Source organism: Athene noctua, chromosome 8 (assembly GCF_965140245.1).
Source record: "Athene noctua chromosome 8, bAthNoc1.hap1.1, whole genome shotgun sequence".
Classification (NCBI taxonomy): domain Eukaryota; kingdom Metazoa; phylum Chordata; class Aves; order Strigiformes; family Strigidae; genus Athene; species Athene noctua.
Genome location: NC_134044.1, coordinates 11,845,975 through 11,865,440, shown reverse-complemented (window position 1 = coordinate 11,865,440; position 19,466 = coordinate 11,845,975). Strand labels below are relative to the sequence as shown.

The following is a 19,466-nucleotide window of genomic DNA, read 5'->3' as shown; positions in this document are numbered from 1 at the left end:
TCTGACCTAGATCATAAACGTCTTGAAAACAAATCTCAGCAAAAGGGGGATCTTGCCAGCAACGACAAGGTGATGACAGTTGTCTTCCAGCCCTGTAAATCTCACACCTGAGCCAAAGGACTCCTACTGAACCCAGGAGTCTCTGCGTACACTCTAGCTCAGGCTTCACAAATTACTTATGTTTGCACCGTGCATCACCCATGACTCAGATACTTTTAATCTCACCTCTCCATGATTAAAGACCATTTCTAATAACTTGTACTGCACAGATTTTCAGACGTGGGTGCGCAAACATGACAAAGCCAAGCCACAAGACTTTTAGTATTTTCTTGAAAAGAAAGAAAAAAAGAAAATGCTGCATGTAATCAAAGGAGCTCAAGGAACTAGAGGAGCTCAAAACAAGATGTAAGTTGCAGTTATCGAAGTAGGCTCCTTTTCTAAATTCTCGAGTCTCGCATTTAAGACAGAAAGAACGAACCCCCCACCATTTAAATCACATGGTTTACGGGGCTGGGGCTCTAAGAACATCACGACATTCATAACGAGGAGTCAGCAACGATCGCCTGGAGTCACCCGGCACCCCGCTGTCACGTCCCAGTTCCCACACCACAGACCGAGCACACCACCAGCAACTTCTTCAGGCGTCCTGAACTCGGTGCAGCCCCCGGTGCAGCCCTCTACAGCGCTTCAGCGAGACAGAAATAACGGCGAGCAGCCGCCTCCCGGTCCTGCCTGCCGTCGCCTTGCGGCTGGGCACCCGCTGCCAGACAGCGGCTTGCAGGTGTGAAGGTTCCCCGGGACGACCCCGCCGCGGGTGGCCGCCGCTCGCCCGGCCGACCCGGGACCGAGGCGCCGCTTTCGGACCCGTCGCAGCCCCGCACCGCCCCGGGCGGGGGCGGGGAGCCACGCTGACCGCTGCCCCGGGGAGCGGCAGCCCCCGGCCCGCCGCCACCGCGGGGCCCGGCAGCCGGGGAGGGGCGGGGGAGGCGGCCGGGGCGGGCAGGGGAGGAGTGAGGCAGAGGGCAGGGCCGGGAGGCGCCGCGCCGCAGCGCGCCGGGGCCGCGCTCCTGCTGCCCCGACACCGCCGGAGCGGAGGGGCCCGCCGCCGCCCCCAGCCCGCCATGGCCGGCCGCCCCGCGCCCGCCGCCGCCGCCGCGCCCGGCCGCCCCCCGCCCGCCGCTCCCAGGTAGGGCCCGCGCCCCCGCCCCTCCCCGCCCGCCGCCGCCTGCGCGCGTGGGGCTGCGCCGCGTCGCGAGGGGCCGCCGCCGCCTGTGGTCAGCAACGGCTCCGGGCGCCGCCGTCCCTGCCCGCTGAGGAGCGGCGCTGGGCGCCCGCGGGTCCCCGCTGCCTGCCCGGTGAGTAACGCCTCTGCGCGCCCGCTCGCCCCCCCCCCCTCGCCCGGCCAGGAGCCGCGCTGGGCGCCCGCCGCCCCGGTGCCGAGGACCCCCGCCCGGGCTTACCGCGGCACTGGAGCCCGCAGGGAAGGGGGGGACGACGCGGAGGGTCGTCACGGAGGAGCGGGGACCCGGCGGCGGCGGAGACGCCGCGCTTCGCGTCCGCGGCACCTGAGGAGGAGCGCGGCCGGGTGCCCGCAGGGGAGACGGGGGTCGGCCGGTCGTGCGGGGCCGCGGCCGGGAGGGAATGCCGGGCCGGGCGTGGGAGCGGAGGGAGCGGCCGGCACCGGCAGGTCGTGCTCAGCTGCAGACGGGCTGGGGGTGTGATGCTGCCCGCCCGAAGGTGGTCAGCCGCCGTGGCTTTACTCCTACTTGAAAAGCAGCAATTGAAGGGCTTTTCTTAAAATAGGGGGGGAGACAAAAAAGTGTCATCTAATTTTGTTATGACAGCTGCTTTTCATACCGTGGCATCCTAAGAGAGTCGGTAAGTTAATTAGTGCTTAATAAAATACCTTTAGGATATTGTGCTTAAATCACTTCAACACATGCATGCTATCTAGTAAATCAGATTCTTTCACAATGAAAGGAAAACCTAAAAATCACTGTGCTTTTCTTATCCTAGCTCCACCAAACATGTATTTATAGCACTTATGAACAAGAGATTCGAGCAAAACTTCCTTCAAGACGGAAATTGATACACAGATAGAGTAGCCTACCGGAGATGCAAGATGTGGTTAAGCATAATTTTCAACAATCACAAGTAAATTGCATTTTGATGATAGCAGCAGACAAAAGTATTACAGAAATCGTACCATTTAAGTATGATACAGGCTATCAGAGAGAAAAAGCATATGCTGCAAATTATTACAATTTGTTTTGTTTTAGTTGCTTCCAGTACAGTGTCCTGAAGAGAGACGAGTGGTAAAAATGATTGAAATCATGTCCAGAGAAAGCACAGCCTTAAAAGGAAGATAGCAAACCGATATAGAACTACCTGAATACTCAAGAGGAACTGACTGGACTGAGGGAGGGAGGGACAACAACACTTAAGTGCGTGACAATTACTTGTAGGAAAAATTGGTTTTATTTACTCGAAGGAAATAAAAAGCTTTAAAGCAATCCCTCAGAGTTGACTGAATAGTTTCACATCAATAAACATTTACTGACCAAAGCTTGACAATGATTTTGCACTTTGATCTGAATTGCCCGATCTAGAAATAGCCCTTCCTGATTTTTCCCTTTGCATTTCAGGGTGAAATGAGAATGATTTCACTTGTTTGTTTGTTTTGTTAATCATGACAACTTTTACATGCTGAATACTAAGGTGATTGTACAAACTTTAGTATTTTATGGGAAGTCACAATCTGAAAGCAAGAGGGACTCAGAGGTGAAAGCAAGAGGGACTCAGAGGTTAAGGCCAGAGAGACTTCTAGGTTATCTGATCTGACATCCTGTATTTCACACTCTACAAAAAAAATGGGGTAGAATGAAATCTTGACCCCAGTAACCTGGGTCAGGATAAAACAGATATCCCTAAGAAACAGTCTTAAGCAGCAGCTTGTCTAATCTTTTCCTTGTTTATAGGCTTGCTTCATTGTTACACATTTATCTCGTCATAGGCATACAACGACCTTCCCAAATCCACACAACTGTTGCTAGGCTTTTCATCAATTTTTAGAACTGAACAAATCAGTCCTACTCCGCTCCAGAGCTCTGCCATCTGCTCATCTCTTCACCCCAGCTAGGCCCCTTACCCAGAAAACGTTGGATATTTCTGTAGCAAGGCCAAGGCTTATCTTGCTCCTGTGAGCAACACACCTCTTTCTTCTTCCTGAAGAATGAGAGATTTTTCTTCCTGTAGCTTAAGCAAGTCGGACTGCCTTGCACAAAGTACAGTTCTCCTTTTCATCTCCTGCAGCTGGTATGTTAACAGCTGGTATGTTGTTATTTGTTAATCAAGGTAACTCTTTCTTTGCTGAACAGCTATGTAAGCTTTGTAATTTTTGTCTGTGAATGAGGGTCAGAGGACTCCAGGAAAGAAGGTGACCAGAACAGCAAGTAATTTCTTCAGCCATTCCTGTCCTCACTGGGAAACCTTGGGGAAATAAAGCACACCTGGGAAGCCATGGGACAGATAACTTTTCCTCATACACCTTCAGCTCATCATGCCCACCATATAATACACGGGCAACTTTAATTGGGAACTAGTTACAGCAGCTGTTGAGAAATACAAACCATGAATGTTAGGAATCAAGAGTTTATAGACCTTACCAAAGAAAGTTTTCATGCTGAACTGTCATAAATCAAATAGTATTTTACATTTTCCCTACAGAATCACTTCAGGCATTGGCCTGTTTCTGTGGCTATTCACACCTGATCTTTCCTACACCCAACTTCCTAAACCAAGGCTGCAGCTCTGCCTACCTTCTTGACTCTCCTATCACACACTACAATCGCTACCTGAGTTCAGCATAAACTCAGGGTGCACATTAATTCCTGCTCAATACCTTCCCTTGTTCTGGCTTCCATACCTGAAGGCAAAAACATAAGCCCTGGTCTGGATGCTTGCAGCCACTGTGGAGCACAGCAGAGCAGGCTAGTGGCCTTTGGGCATCCACAGATAAATTAACATTTCTGGCAGTAGCTTCTTGCAGTGAATGCTTACCCTGGGGATCAGATGAGCAGCTGCAGTGAACTGCATAGAACTGGTAGCTGTCACTTTTTCTTCAAGCAGCTAAAAGACATTTTTGGTGCACATCACAGTTGGGAAGCTGGAACTGTGGTCTATAACAATTTATTGTTATTTTATGGTGGAGAAACAAAGCCACATTGAGACCTTAAACATCCCAGCTTGTCCTTTGCCTCTTCAGAGGAGAGGCAGGAAGAAAAATATTTGAATTTTTTACGTAAGAGCCAGAAACTTCTGTGCTTCTGTTCCCTGTGTAAGCCACTGACTATTTGGGATGCCGTTGCACAGCTGCTTAAGGAGATAAACCCCCCCCCTTTTGGTAAAACTGCAGTTCCTCTGCTCAAGCTTATGAAACTAAACTTACACACATGGACAATTTTTGGCCAAGCCTGTATATCTGAAAGTAGTCTTAGCTGACAAGTAAGAGTATTCAAACACATCTTTTGGACTAGCACATGCTTTTAATACACCTTTTCTGTGAATACTAGAAAGAAAAGGAGGGATAATAAGTGTTCATCAATTCAGAATTAGAAGTAGCACTGGGGCTTAGAAACAACATTAGACTGAACAGTAATTCAAAACAATTAAAATGCATATCCACCCAATAGAGATGAGATGTAGCAGGTTTTATATTTTGAAGAGTGAAAAGACAATCTCAAAGAATGTCTGGCTATTTCTGAGAAACTTACTCTTCATGTTGTATCACCAAGATGAAATATCTTTGCTACGTCTGAGTAATACGTGGCATGGCAGAAAACTTAGGCACATAGAGCACAGAGAATGGCCTTTCTGGTTTTATAGGGTCTGCTGGAAATCAAGCATTTTTTACATGTGATGAATATGCTAGAGCTGACCACAGGTGCAAAGAGGTAAGTTAAGATATTCAAAGCTAAGGAGATCCAAAAGCTGCGGCTGTATCAGACCTTCCTTAAAGACAGTAAGCATGTGGCACGCACTCACTGCCATTTGTAGCTTACACAGTAACTAACACTAATGTCCCAGACTTCAGCTGACAGCTGCTGGTGTGGTCCAGCAAAGCAGCCCAGATCTTGTATAACACAGAAAGCAGATTTGATGGCTTTGTACTAAGATGCTTTTAGGAATGAGTGAAATAAAACTTTGATCCTTGAAGGAGACAAAATTGCAGGCAGAGACTCAAATTATCAAGTTCAACAGTCATGGGACTAAGCTGGATATAACAGTTTCTTTGAAGAAATCATTAAAAAAAACAGAACTCCAACAAAAAAATCCCAACCCAACAACCAGCAGCACATAAACCAACAGGAATCAGTACTAAGAATTTATTTTGAACAGTTGTCAGTGGTGAGCAGAATGAAATTAAGACAACTACTCAGGGGGTGGTGGGTGGTATTTGGTGAGACTGACCACATAGCTTGCAGATCTGTTTTCCATATTTTTTCACTTCTGTGAGTAAAATTAAAACAAATGCATTACAAATCTTATTTAAATAAAAGAGGGCAAATTAACCCCCCTGAACAAGAGTGTAATGTCAGAACTTTCATTATCAAAACAACTGCATGCATTAGAACAGTAGCTGGTGTCACTTATATGGATGAAATTTGTTTTTCTGCACTCATGCAGAACCAGTACTGCAGCCCAACCAGAGGAATCAGTTTAATACTTGTTGGGTATGCTTTTCATTTGCAAATTAGCAGAAGAATTTACCAGATGTTTTGTGTGGAGTGGCCAGAAAATTTTATCTAATGCAGTGTTATCATTTGGGATATTCACTACCTTACAATGTCAGTTTGATCGTCAGTGGTGGGAATTCTTGAAATGACATGCTGCATCCCGTTTTCATGTGAAATTACATTAAACAGTCCATTATCCTGGCTAACCTATGTTGTCAAACATAGGCAACAATTCTCAGATATGTTTTCCTTCAGTGAGCTCAGGGGAGAAAAAAATCAGCTAAAATCAGAAGGAACTTAAATTGTCAAAGGCCATAAGTCTGTGGATGAGGAATCCGATCCCTTGGGGAGTGTGACTGTGGGTGACAGGAGGAGGGGGACTTGCAGAAGCAGTAATGAACTATATTAATTTCCATGCTTTGTTTTACTAACCCAGTATGTACTATAGTGACAAAAACCAATTGCTTATTTCCAGACTTCCATCTCTACTTCATTTATTGAACCAATCTCATGTGTTTTGAATTCTTTAATCTGGTCTACCCTAGTCTCCCACATGAACTCCATACTTCTTTTCCTGCAAACATCCATTAATCTCTTTTGGTTCCTGCTTTACTCCTCTACATCACTTCTCCCCTTTCTGACTGCAGTGCCTGTAATAATGTCAGTCACTGTTCACAGTTCTGCCTGTATGTACCAACCCTTCTTCTTCATCATTCAATCCTTTCCTTCAAATGTCCTTCACCCAGGATTGACTTGAAAAACCCTAGCAATTTATCAGTGACAGTTAATATGTCCATAAGTTGTTGCTATGCTGTTCATTTTATAAATAATTTAGGTGATGACCTCCTTCCAGTCATCATTGTGAGCACACTTACTAGGTGAGCAGGGTTTTGCCATCTCCTTCCTCAGCCCTATTTTAATTACTTTGCTCTTTCCTGTTACATGTCGTTTGTTAGACCACACCCCAGGTAGGAGGGGCGAGGCATGGTTAGGTGGGAGCCTTTATCTGCACTGTGGATAATGAAACCTAGCACTAAAACCTGCTTCAGGTCACTCGCTCATTCAGCCGTTGTCCCTTAGGACTTGGGTCTACAAAATTGTAAATTAGAGCACCCTCTAAAGAACAGTATATTAAACCATTGTTGGCACCTGAAAAGCCAGAAGTGAGAACACTAAGTCCCATATTCAGGCAGCAGAGTTTCTTGTGTGCCAGAGGGGCTGAGGAGCAGGAAGAGGCTGATAGGAGAAGCTGAGCGAGCTCACTGCAGTGAGGGTACCAACCTGGGATCGCCGGGATGCCGGCAGTGGTCCCTCCAGGTACACTGCTCTATATTACTTTCGTTCAAGCTCATCTGGAATGCTGCAGCTGCCTCTCAGAGACAGTATTTAGTTAGTTAACAACGGGGAGACAGCTTCAACATGAAGGGCCAGGAACCCAAGTGCTAATAGCCAAGTAGTTTTGAGCATTCACCCAGAAGTGGAAAAGGCATTTTTAGTTTTTTCTCAGATGCAAAAAATTAAACTTCTACATCAGAACAATAGCTTTAATTACCAACACACTGGACAAAATACAGCAGCAGCATCTTGCCCTCTCCCTGCCTGTTAGGCAGGCTTCTGGCCAGTGCTGGCCGTGCTCTCTGGGGAGGAGCATGGAGGGAAAGCCTGCCCAGCACCCATAGGGACTGCGCTTTGAAATACATTTCATACATCAGGAGCTCCCTATCAGAAACCTGTGGGGGTTGTTTCCCATTTTTTTAATCACCTCTTTGCTTATCATTGGATTAGATGGTACTTCAGAGTGCATTTACAGTAGTACACTTTCCATTCCTCCTGCTTCACTTAAAGAGAAAAAATTATCCTGGATATTTCTGTTTCTCCTTTAATAACAAGTACAAATTTAGTACATGCAGATTAATACTACGACTGCTAGGATTTACTTCATTCCCAGTATGAATTTTAAACCTTCTTTTTTAGTCTTGTCAACCTTGGATTATTTTCATTAATCTCTTTATTTTCCCTCATTAATTTTCTTCACTTCAAGACTTGACTGATTATTATTAAATATCTGGCTGCTGCCAATGCCCATGACACATACAGGTAGTCGGTGCTTTTTATCAAAGCTGTGTTTTCTCTTGGCTGTGGCATCACAGTTTATTATGTATCTGTATTATTCTTGACTCGTACATAAGAAAGTTTCCTTTCTAAATCTTGATTAAATTAAATTTATAGCTGAAAGAAAAGGGACATTTAAAAAAATTCTAACACAGAACCTGATGCTGCAGTGCACATTTCCCACCTAGTGAAATTCAGAACTGGTCAACAAGTCCTGTATAACCCTAAGTGATCATTTTAAGACTTAGAACTGACCCTTTACACTTTTTTCTCAGGTTGGCTCCATGCACTTGCAATAACCAGCTTCCAACTATTACGAATCTTTTTTTTTTTTTTTCTGGAAAAGTTTTGATTTATTATGTGAATCACTGAAAAAATGTAATTCCCTGAACTAAGACATCTTCGTGTTACCGTTGAAACTTTTTAAACAGAAAGATGCACAGAGTTTAAAAGAGTGCCTGGACTTGGATAATAGTTTAACTTGGATGATTGGCTTTCCCAAGCATATACCAGACACCCATGTGATGGGATATTGTATACAATTAGTTACTTAGTGGCAACTATAACTGGTTAAATTTGTAGGGTTTTTTTCTTGCATGAAGGTTAATTTTCTTGTTGGAGTGGCAGCACAGCGTGTATAGGCTAGGTAAGTCCAAAAAGCCTGAGTGTAACTGTTCAGCCCACTGAGAGGGCTGTTGCAAAAGTAAGAGCATTCAGCAGGCTAAGGGCGACTGCAGTGCTTGTCTGTGCAGTAATCTTAAGTTACTTGGGTACTGAAGTTTCACTTCAGCAAAGGCTCAGTTTACTTAGAACGTCCTATAGGACTGAACTTGTATTTTCTTTCAGCAATGAAAAACTTAGGTGGTCCTCATGTAGTCCTTGTGAGATTGCAGAGTTACCAGAATTTCATACCAGGCACGGTGCATCTCCACCAGCAGTGGAGCTGTTCATTACATGCAGTGGCTCTTTGGAATATTAAAGGGAGAAAGAAAAGGTATTTCTTACTTTTCAGAACTGTGTTTAAATTAGGTCCAAATCCTTTTCCCCCAAGATTAATTTGTAACTATCTATGCTATTTCAGTTTGAAAAGGAAAGAGATCGAATCAGCAGGGTAATAGTTCAACAATGTACTTATAGATTGTTCCTCTTCCATGTTTTAAGGCAATATCTTCCTTCTCAGTGAAAAATGTGTCTTACCATTGTAGACATCTAACAAAATGAACAGTTCGTTTATTTTTAAACAGGAAAAGATTTCCACACTGTGATAATGAACGGAAAACCCATCATCCTCACGCAAATTCTGGAACAAGACCCTCCCCTTAACTCAAAAAACCCCGATTGTTTCTTGAATATGTAAAAATACAGAAGTAATAGCATGGCTATTAAGGAGCTTAGTTAAATGTACCTGCCAATAAATTCACTCCTAAATGTAATATATGCTATAGATTTAGTGAAATCCAATTGTGACATACATTAAGATTATTCATAATCTTAAAAGAAACATACTGTATCAGTGGTTTGCATGATGTGATTTAAATGTTAGCATATTTACCAAATACTAAGATTTGATACTTTTAAAAGCACAGTTATAAGATTATGGAAATTCATACTGTACATTATGGAAAAACACATCTGAGTATAAGAAAGAGGTGTCTTTGGGTACTACCATCACTAGCAATTTTTTGCTTCATACAAGTAAAATTTATTCACAGATAAGCATATATTTGCTTGGTGCAACAGATGATTTTCTGATTCAAAAGGCATAGCTTTTGAGGTATCGTGTATTAGAAAAATGAGTAAGTACCAAAAAAATACAGACAGAACATAAAGAATGCAAATACAAATAATAATCCAAATCCAGTAATTAAAACCAACAACAATAAAAGAGTCCATAGGACTAGTTTACTTTGTCATGGATTGCTTTTGGATACATAGAACTAGACCTCTCTATTATACTGCATCTTTCTCCAGCTGAACATGTAACAGTGGTCCCTTAGTAATAAAACAATAGCCATTTTGCAAAACCTGGATTTAAGTGCATACCTCTCTTTTTTTGTTCCTTTGAATCAAAAGAATTTAGACTTTGCTGTGCTGGTCAGAGTAAAACACACCCAAAGACATGAAACAAGGCAACTTCTGCTCTTGAGTTAATAGGAAGAGCATGGCTGCTGCTGGGCTCTGCTGAAGCAGGGTAACATCCCTGCCCCAGAGACAGCGAGCACCTTCAGCTTCCTTTGTACTGTGAGTTACGGTCATTTGGCACTTTTGGATGCGTTACAAAATACAACAATTTCATGCTGCCGTATTATTTTTATTTTTAAAAAAGACACCTGGACAACCTAATGGTTGTGATACAGATGGTCAATATATATACCCTTTTTGGTCATCACGTATAATCCAACTACAGTCAGCTTCACTGAAGTTATTGTAGGATCTTTCCTAGACTGTGGTATAAGTGAATTTACCTGTATCTGAACTAACATCTAATAGAAACACTTCCATCTGCAAGAACCAAGCATGAAAAAGAGCAAGTGGCATCAAAGAGTAGTTTAGTATCTCAGATTCTCTGCAACCAAATCTCTCTCCTCTTGATTTCTGAGTGGATACCTGAAAATCCATGTCTACACATAGTCTGGTCTATATTTTTGTATTAGGTGTAAATGCAAAAATACTAAATTAGCAGGAAGTCATGTAATCACACTGCAGGTAATGAAAAAGTTATCTGAGAGCTTAACCTGAGCTCAATCAGTGGTGCAGATGGACCTTGTGCATCCCAACAAGAACAAGTCAAGCATTTCAAACCCAGTTATCACAACAGTTTCATAGTTACTCTGAAGTTCATTGTAAAGCAGTGGTTGAAAAACCTCTGCAGTTTAACTACATCATGCCACCAAGGAAAAAAGTTAATGAAATTAATAATTAATTGATCTGATTCACCTTTAGACTCTCAGAGATAATGCTCTATGTGCTTTATATATAGTTAGAAATGTAGTAGATTTTAGGGGGTAGGAAGAAGAAGGGTTAATCTTGCCAAAAACCCTTCAGTCATAATTTCTTGGACTGAAATCTCATGCTTTCCTTATGCTGGTATAAGATGAGAATATTGCCTTTATACCTACCACTCAATCCTGTAAATCACATTACAGTCCATGGAAAAAGAGTTCCACAACTTCAAGCAAGCTAAACCAAAGACAATATTTGCAGTATCTTGATAGAATTATACAAAAGTATGTTTTATCATATTAGAAGCCAAGATAATTAGAGGCAGCTTCATTTTGTTCATGTCTGACAATATTGTTATGCTTTTTCAAAAAAACCATACTTTTAAAGAAGTGGGTTTTGAGGCCTTGTTTTCTGTAATTTATTACAGATTGCTATTTATTGACATATTAATTTAGCATCAAAATTGATAAGATCTGTGTTCCTTTGGATATTAGTAGAAAATCAGAATTGTTAGGAATATTTCAGGCATGTAAATTGTGTTAAAATAAGATTTGTTGTGAATAAGCAATGACAGAATGTATTCTTTGGTATCAAAATAACTTCAGAATGTACCCTGACATTTTAACTAGATAGTTCACAAATATAACTGCAGGTGTCATAGAAACAATACTGGATTAAAGAGAATGGGAAATTTCTGTGAATAGTTTGGATTAACACACTTCTTTTTAGACTATTATTTTTCTGGTAAAACCATATTTGTTTCTGAACACTATTATAATCCTAAACAACATTTGGAAAGATTTACCAGGAATGTACACCAATTTGGCTTTCTTTCAAATAAAAAGGGCTGGAAACCAGAATGGCATTGAAGAAATATTTACTAGATAGGTACTTTTGAATGTACTTTAGATACTGTTACAGTAAAATATTTACCATAATCAAATTGAATTTAGTAGGGACCAGCATCACAACTACACAGAGTAGTTTTAACCCATTGGTTTTTGAATGTATAGATGTGTTGGTGAAGCTGCTTGTCCAAGGAAATGAATAACAGTGGACTATGGTTTGCCTTCATTTTCACAGCTGTAGAAATGATTTTACAATTAGGTAATGTTATTTCTGAGAACTGAGGGCGAAGGGTAGACTTGCCACAGAGGAATATCTACCAAAGTTTCTGGCTATGCTCACAGCAGTGAAGTGTTGGTTCTCTTGGGGTGGGTGGAAGGGAAGAATTCAAGCAGGTGAGTTCAAAATACCTGCTTAGATCTTCTGTTCTGCCAAACAGAAGATCAAGAGGACTTTGGTGGCTTGACAAAATATCTGCAGGCCACCATTATGTTGAGGATGAGGGTAATCTGACCATTCCACTTAACACACTGCCTCCTTCATGAATTAGAACACAGGCTAGCATGGCTGTTTGGTGGTAGGAGGGATCATTCCGCAGTAGCAGAGTCCCTGTGGTATAGAAGGCATGGCATAACACCAGTTCAGCTAATCATATGCCACATAGATTCCTGATAATAGGTCAGATAATTCCTGTCCCTATTCTGTCTCCCTCTGATTGATTTGTATCTCAGAAATGCCCCCTCATAATAATAATAAAAAAATAATAAAAGGAAAGACAAGAGAGGTTGTCATGCTTTACTGATTAGTTTTCTGCCTTACTGGTGTCTAGGGAGTCTTCAGGCATTTTGAATAAATATTTTATTATAATTTCCTTTAGTATTCAGAAACATTAACTTCTGTGATATGGAAAACTGCATCTTCAACTACACTGAAGTTAATTCTAGGATTTGTAATAAAGAACTGTGTACAGCATGATATGATGGCCTCTCAGTTGGTCATACACCAGCCTCAAGCTGTTCCATAATTCAGATTCTGTGTTTAAAAATTTGGTTTTCCAGTATCACCAGTCCCTTTTCACTTGCAGCTTTGCCTTTTACCTTCTTTTAAAGTAGCTGAAAGTGATTCTGCAACAGGAGAAAACTTCCAAGCTTTTCCCTTAAATATCTGGGGACAAGCAAGCCCTTTGGTAATGTCAGATTTCCAAAGCTAGATTTATTATTTTCTGAGGAGAGCCGGTACAGAGAATTTCAGAAAGTCTGACAAACAGAAACACGCCATTCAAAACATGAAAGCGATGTTCACCTTCCTATCATGCACATAATCCCGAGTACCTGCAACATTTCGATTACACTTTTACAATCTATTTGATTTGTAATCAATCTAGAAAGGAAAACACTGGAACAGCTAGCAAGTTCTGATTAGCTACGTGCATTTTCTATTCAAATAAAATCATGACATATGCATTTACTTTTAAGTTACAAACATCTTTATCACATTTCCTTTCAAAAATACTTAGTATCTGTCTTGAATTAATGAAAAGATTTTACAGGGTAGATTTGAGGTCTTTAAAAGGTAGCCTTTAAGAAAAGTTGTCAGATAGTGAAATACTTGATTGCATGTGCTGCACTTTAAGTCCTGTTTTGTCAGTATTTGACATAATGCTCAGAATCAGAAATGCACTTCATGGGTCAATGGCAAAAGTTGGTTGAGAAGCTTGACTTGAAAGTTTGGCTATATAATATAAACAAGATGCCAAAAAGTACTGAACAAACTAGTCAAGCCAAGATTAGCATCTTCCACATGATATCATGGGTTTCTTCCTATGTTATGTTCCACTGGTTCTCCTGAAATGCCCACCTGGCAGTTTGTGCATAGCAAAAGGATGAGAGGAGCAGTCAGAGAACACAAGTTGCTTGTTAGATACTAGAAGCATTTACAACAGACTTAGAAATTACTCACTGGTTTATGGCATTAAAGCCTAATCTGCAACATCTTTGACTTCATCTTGTAAAATGCTGAGAATTTCCATTTCTACTTTAAATCTGTGGGAGCTGCTTGCACATTTGTTATGTATTTAATTTGGACCAAATTTCACCAGATTCCAGCTGCGTCACAATGTTTTTCCATCATCTTTAGAAGAAGTACAAGTAAAGTACAAAAGAAGTAAAAGAAGTGATCAGATAACATCACATGCTTGGAATATTACACTGTGCTGCACTAACAACATAATCTATATGAGGAATAGGCAATTGCCATCAAAAGTGCAGTAATAGTATAAGTTGCTTAGTAAGTACACAGTCATGAACATTCTTGTTTGAGTGGAGAAACAACTTTGTGGAAGAGGAAAACTCTTTGTCCTCCTTTCTACACAAGGACAAATGCTATGTACAGTACACCTACATACACTAGATGAATAAGGAATATTTTTGTGGGACATCTTTTTAAGAATATTTCTGATTTTGTATTGCTTCTTGCTGACTTAGTAGGCTTAAATAGGAGAAAGCCTATTACTTTTCTGTAGAGGAAATGAAACTGGCTTATTCTGTTGTTTCTGTAATACCTGTACCTGGATACAGTGAATTCAGTCTGTATCTATAAAATTATCTCCCTGATCACCACTGCCCACTTGAGTTATGTACATACAGACTGATTAGTTTGCAGTATCCTTCCTTTAACAAGATTTCCTATCTTTCCTGCAGTCAAACCTTCAGCAGTGCCTTAGTTTCCCACCTAGCTGGCACTCCAGAGCTGAGTCCCAGACTCCTTGCTTTTAGGGCAGAAAAGTAATCTTGGCTATGTCTCAGTCCATCTTCGTAAGGTGCAGTCCTTTAGTCCTCCATGAATTTAAGGGTCTATTCCTTCATCTTTTCCAGGTTCAGTCATTCTTTCTCATCAGACCTTGTCTGGTCCCTAGTTGTCGATCCAGGGCTTCTTTTTATACCTTCTAAAACTTCTCCAAATCAGGAACTTTTAAAAAATGATAGTTACCAGTAGTGTATCCTACATATCATTCTAGGCATTTTCTTTCATTGCATTATGCACCCTGCCAGGAAGAGATCTCATGGTTCCTCATGTGCTTTTTCTGTAGTCTCTTCTGACCAAGGTCCAAGCCTGTCCTTTTTCTAGAAGGTTTTCTTAGTAAGTAGCCATTCTACCAGCATAACAAAGGTCCCCCTTGGAATTGTCCTAAAGTCACGTCAGGTCAAGGGATAGGTGGGAAAAAAGACAGAATGCCTATCATCTCTGTGTAAAAGCGCTGTTTATGTTGAGTTGATTCTCTGTCAGTAAACTACTGAAATGTAGTTAACCATCAAAAAAACCTACAGCACAATCATCTGTCATTCAGCTCCTGATTGCCAACACTTTGATTTGATTGTCAACTCTCATCTGAGTATGTCCTGCTGTAACCATTGAATGTGGAGAAGTTTGTCAGACTCGTACATAAAACCTTGTTATTTTTCCTTTAAAAATTCAATTAGTCAGTAAAGGAAGGAAGGAATATTTCTAAGTAGATCATATAAAATTTAGTTAGTTTAGTTTACATTTATGTTTCAGTAAAACTTGTCTGTTCTTTTATAATATTTTTAAAACATGATTTGAAAGAAGGCAGATCATTGCTGATGCTTGCAGAGGCTTCTAGATTTGTTTGCTTTTTTGAATTTGGAGCAGAATGAAGGGCATCCAAGGCTCAGTGAATGTGGAAGGAAAAAGCTTTTTTATTGTGAGGTGTCCATAGTATGGATTGTCTTTGCTCCTATTTTTCATTAGCGTGTAGCTAAAGACCTGGACTTCTTGCAGCTGTATCACTAATAAAAGTGAAATGTAAATCAAGAGTATACAAAAGACATTATGAAATGAGCAATCTGAATATAAAGCACTTCTACTCTTTTCAGTGCACTGATCTGTAAAACTAGCAGCCCAATCCTGTACCTGTTAGACTGCATAGACACTCAGGTCTGATCATGATGGGAACTATTCAGTATTTTCAGTTCCAGTGAAGTCAATAACAGCCAAGGGAGACTGAAACAAGTTTGTGAATACCTTACAAGACCAGACCCTGATATTGCCAATGACTATATTCTGCACATGGGTTCCAAATCCATAACAAAATCAGAAAGACATTTGTTTGAGATATTTATAGAGCATCTGTTTGACTAACCATCTGTGCTCCAACTGAAGTATACACATGGTCCAGACTGAATAAAAAACAATTCTATGGATTAAAATAGTAATTTTGACATCTAAAGATTTTGCTGCTAGTGACTTTGTTGACCTGTTTACATGTAAAGGTAAATTTTAAAACTGTAAAATCTGAAGGGTAGCATGAAGAAAGATTGTGACTGTCTACTTCAAAAGGCTTTGAAGTTAAGGGATGCTGTTTGAGTGCTGCATGCCTTTCAAAACTACTGCATGCTGAGGGTGTGGATTAAGCTAGCTGTCTTCCTCAGTTTCTGAGTAGCTGTCAGGTTTCTTTGCAAGTGTAAAGGTAAGAACATGCTAAAGTATTTTGCCATGTTTTCACTTGTCTCATATTTCTCTTTCAAAATGAGATTCATTCCTTTTTTTGTGGTTCATGGTGTTCAGTACAAATATTAGCAAAACATTAGAAAAGTAGTCAACTATAGCTTGGAGTTAATTGTACCGAGAAACGTCACTGTATTCATTCAAGTTTGCTTCATTCATCAAGATTATCTTTTTCATGGATCAGTATGTTTCAGATGTTCAAAATGCTGAGATTAGGAATCAATGAAAAGATGAAAAGCCCTAGGCTATAATAGGATTGATTCAATATATATACACATAATGGTCACTTACTATTTATTGAAATTGCTCCTTAAAAATGATTATTGAACGACAAGTTTTTGGAAGCTGGTTATGCTTGTTCAGGATAGTAGGAAGTTGAAGTTTCTGATATTGTTTCACAAGATTAATTTTCTTTAGTGATAACCTGGGGAATTCTTTAAATTACCTCTTCTTAGTTGATGTAGCACCATCTGCCACATCTGCAAAGAAGATAATTATTTTTAGGAGCAGCTGTGGTTTTTTGATTAAGTCTTGAGTCATCAAGGTCAGCATTTTTGAATTATTCATTGTAGGGAAGCAGAAACAATTGGTTTGCATTTTGGTCAATAATAAAGGATGTACTGTTATTACAGTTAGGACCATAAACCTCATAGCTTTTTACTACAGTCCTTCCAAGAAATTTGTTTGCATACTTTGTGAGATCATTTAGCTTTGTAGGAAAAAAGTATCAGTCGTAATTTATGAATCAGAAAGACAGCACCTGGTGACAAATAAGTGACTGTGGAGACTCTTCTGTTAATGGAAATATTAAAGTGAAAATGGTGTACCTCTTAACACTGGGTCATGGGTCCACGTTTCCAGCTTCAGTTTCAAAAGCTGAATTGTAAATTGGGATCTCTCACACCAAAGGAAAGATCCACAAATGAACAATCCTTTAACAGCGATTCCTTGTTATGCTTGTGGCCTTCCATGATAGCTCTAAATCAGATGAGCATTCTCCATCACATAATAAATAAGGGGAGCCAAGCAAAGGTGAGAATTGGGACCTGAAATCTTCAACAGCTTGCCTTCTCTTGTAGCAAAAAGGCTCCAATCTGTGTCAGATGCCTTGAAAGACTAGTGCTTTATGGAAACTCTTAATGTGAAGTAACGAGCTATCATTTGATGATGAGATAGCTGTATCTCTGCAGCACTTTCTTTCAGCTTCCTGCTGTTGAGGAACTAATGAGAACAGGCAGCTTCTCAAAGACAGAATAGTTTTTTTCCCTGGGGAGTTAATGAAAAGTACGTTTATCTTACTGGCTTTGCTACAGAGCAAAGGTGGCAGAGCTGTATGGCCTGAGGAGGGTCTCTTAAGAAATCACATATGTGTTGAAAATTAAAGCTTAGAAAGAGGGCCCACAGGATAAAGAAAGAGAAGAGGAAACTGGTCTGTGAGATAATTGAAAAATAGATGTTGAAAAGCCAAACCTATGTTCTGTGTTGAAAGAAATACCTGCGAATCTGAAGGTATATAGGCAGAACCTTGTACACTGCACCTTGCTGAGTTATGGAAGACTCAGGTTTGTGACATTGGATGCCCAACCTGAAGAAGCTCAACTAGATGCTCATTTTTCCATCAGTTAGTATGCACTGCTACATATCTACTTTGCTTGATATCTGGAGGTGTTCATGTAGCTGACCATCAATGGTGGCCAAGGGGTGCAGGTATGTGTTTCTTTATACTTCTTTTAGAAATTGTGTACATACAAACTCACTGAGAAGAAGGCTGTGGCGTCTAAAACTGTTTCCAAATGTAGCTCTCACAATTTAGCATTTCTTTGTTAAAATTATTCCATTTTTCAGTGACTGAACCCTGACTGCACAGACAGTGGGAACCTGGTGTTCATATCACTAGCACAACATTAGACTTGAACTGCAATGCAGCATGAGAATAAGGCTTCTGCTCTACTGTTACAGTGCAGGAAACATCAACACAAAGACAAAAAAGAAGCACTGAAAGTGTTACAGATACTTGTAAATGTGTTGTCCCTTGTCCTTTGAAGCACAGTTGTTGATTTTACCTGTGATTCGAGTAAACAGCTGGATAAGAAATACAGCTCCGAGAAGTGGGATAGCTGACAAGAGAATTTAGATTTACCAGATTTCAGTAAAGGTAGACAGTTGTTGCCTGCCTGAACCTCAGTCCAAGATGGACCCTTTTCTCATTCAAAACATTTAATGACATTCTACATTTATTTCACTCATCACATACTTTTAACAAGCTTTTCTACATTTACAAATGAAAAGTGGGTTTATTTTGGAAAGAACAAAAATTTTAAATTATTAAGAAGATTTTACAAATTTTCTTGCTTTCCACATGACTAGGAAGACAGCTTTACTTCTGTATGGCATACCTAATGTGCTACCCTGTACTGGAATATCCTCCAGAGATAGCACAAATTTGTTAATATTCAAGAACATGACCCCTCAACTATATTTTCCAGCTATGTTTAATGTACTATTCTATTTGTACTGTTTAATTAAGGTCCAAAAAGGCGTTCAGTTAGTGGCCACACTATCATCTTTGTTGCTTTTAGACTCAGCAATGCTTTATGCGCCAGAAATTCAGTTCCCTGCACACACAGTAACAGAGCAAATAGTCATTATCAGCATATCCCTGTATGGCAAAGCAGAGGCAAAGCTCAGTCTTCCTCTCAGTGGAGAGCAGGAGAAAACAATGGGCCTTGTACTTCAACGTGCAGGTCAGACTTGATTTGTAATTTACTATTAGATTGCAGAAGTGATGCATCTTGTAAAAAAAAGCAGTGCACAGCTTCTACTGGGAGTGGTGACTTGTACCTAGCACAGAGGTTACATCTAAATGTGGACTTATTGAGGAGGGTACTTAACTTACACAATATTTGACCCTCTCAATATGAGGTTTTTATTTTTAAGGAAGATATAAAACCCGAATGACTTTATATGTTTAATGTTCCTCATTCTGTTAAAGAACTTGGTATAAGCCTATAAAATGCTTTGTCAAATGCCACAGAAATTACTGCTCATAAATGTTACTGTTTATCTATATAATCTGAGTAATGGAACAGAATTTTGTAAACAGACAAAAGTCTCCCTTCTAGATACAAATGATGCTGGTATTTTAGCAAGCACTAAGTAGTATCATACTTTTCAAGTGAAGTCAATTAAACTACCAGTCTCACTTGTGCATCTGTATCCAGTCCTCCCATGCAATTCATGAAGCTTCCCCCCACTTAGCAAGTGCTAAGTTAAATTTATATTTTTCATTCACTCTTCTAATTCCAG

General features: G+C 40.5%; 1 protein-coding gene across 5 annotated transcripts in view; it reads left to right on the top strand.

Moving 5' to 3' along the window:
• The first annotated feature begins 1,168 nt into the window (after positions 1–1,168).
• SPHKAP (SPHK1 interactor, AKAP domain containing) overlaps positions 1,169–19,466 on the top strand; it is a 73,661-nt gene continuing 55,363 nt past the window's right edge. For 2 of the 5 annotated variants that reach the window (XM_074911864.1, XM_074911856.1), the window contains exon 1: positions 1,251–1,355. The gene's annotated coding sequence lies outside the window, so the exon portion shown is untranslated. Of the gene's footprint in view, positions 1,187–1,247; positions 1,356–1,873; positions 1,879–19,466 lie in introns of those variants that run through there. The other 3 variants (XM_074911859.1, XM_074911857.1, XM_074911858.1) reach the window with 3 other exon arrangements.